Source organism: Seriola lalandi, unplaced genomic scaffold (assembly GCF_002814215.2).
Source record: "Seriola lalandi dorsalis isolate HSWRI2012SDOR001 ecotype SW California unplaced genomic scaffold, Sedor1 jcf7180002004220, whole genome shotgun sequence".
Lineage (NCBI taxonomy): Eukaryota > Metazoa > Chordata > Actinopteri > Carangiformes > Carangidae > Seriola > Seriola lalandi.
Genome location: NW_019474875.1, coordinates 1 through 1,577, shown reverse-complemented (window position 1 = coordinate 1,577; position 1,577 = coordinate 1). Strand labels below are relative to the sequence as shown.

The 1,577-nt window shown below is 37.5% G+C and overlaps 1 long non-coding RNA gene across 1 annotated transcript; it reads right to left on the bottom strand.

Moving 5' to 3' along the window:
* Positions 1-7: 7 nt before the first annotated feature.
* On the bottom strand, positions 8-1,564 carry LOC111668666 (uncharacterized). Its single transcript, XR_015438187.1, has 3 exons — positions 1,098-1,564; positions 821-853; positions 8-599 (listed from the first exon to the last, which is right to left on the bottom strand). It is a non-coding gene; the product is annotated as an uncharacterized LOC111668666 (long non-coding RNA).
* Positions 1,565-1,577: the final 13 nt, after the last annotated feature.

Genomic DNA, 1,577 nt, shown 5'->3' with positions numbered 1-1,577 from the left:
TATCTACCCCAAAGTTTTCTTGGAAGAACTGAATGGACTGCAATATTTCTTTTTGTTCATTTGAACTAACACAACAAAAATCCCTCATGTGATGATTGATGACATGAAGGCAGAACCTGTAATTCATGGTCTATTACCTTATCTAAATGTACACATGTAATGTAAATATGTAATGTTTTTCTTTGTGTACTGAGTAACCATCTCATTTCACTACATACAGTGCACTGAACAGAAGCAGAATATCCACTGGTTTAGATTGTGGAGTCAGTATGATTTAGTAAGAAAAAATCTGCACTACTTTACTACTTTTCTATATTTTTCCTGTGACATTTTTGGATCATATGTGCCGATTTATTATTAACCATTACTTTTGTTGAACTACGGCTTGTTCTAAATGGAAAACTGACTAAATGAAAGTAAAGCAGGTGTAAAATAAAACAGTGGAGGGCTAAGGCAAAGCTTCTCTGTTTAGAAATACCATACCGTGCAGGCTCTGGCTCTGTCTGGCTGGTCTCTTTGTTTTGAACGTTTCGCTTCGCTGTGGCAGGAGAGGTTGTCGGAGACTGAGCTGGACTCATCTGTGAGGCTTTACCATGTGGCTGGGTTGAGAACACAAAGAAACAACACAATGAATGTTTGGAAGTTTGTATTGATTATGTTTAGCACCATGGAGTCTGTATAATAGCTTGAATAAAGACAGCATTTATGTTACAGTTTTATAACTTTAGAGAAAATAGACCAACTTGCTTATGAAAACAGCCACAAATGACAACTGAATCACAGAATTTAACAGTGAAATACCATTACAGGATGCTCTCACCTTGTGTCTCTTACTTCTTGGTTTGATGGAAGCCTACATCAGGGAGACAGTGACAGTAGTTGCATATGAGACATTTACTTTATTGAATTATCACAAACAGATGAAGAAGATTTCTAAGGAAGACACTGGCCTATCAAAGAGTTTAGTTTAGTTTTACTTTACTGCCAAATATAGATGACCTGGGAGCAGACTTGCTCAAAACTACTTTCCCACACAAAGGAGCAGATGTATTTTTTTTTTCAAATGGTCCACTGATGCTGAGTTACCTAATACAAACCTTCCTTTTCTGTGTCTCATCGGGGGATGAAAACATGGTGGGAACTGCATCTTCTCTGAGTTTCACACATTTGCCTGTTCTGTCAATGTATTGCTCCTCAAAATGATTGACGCACAGCACAGAAAAGCGGGACGGAGTCCAGTCCTTCAACTTCATGTTGACAAGCCATTTCTTGAGTTTTCGGGGATTGTAAAGTGGAAACCTGTCGTAACACACAACTCATTTAAACAAGTCTAAGGCCAAGTTCTAACCCTTATATGTACCATTATCTCATGTGTGGAGTAAATACAACATTGATATAAGAATACTGACATTAAAAGAAAAAATGCCTACTTGTTCTCATTAGCAATAATTGTTCATGGTAAAACTCAAGGCTTCTTCGGAAATCCCTATCTTACATTAGATACGTACAATCCACTGTGGTGTCGCCTGGTGTGTTGTGTGTAAAACAAGCAGTCAATTTTAACATCACACAAAACA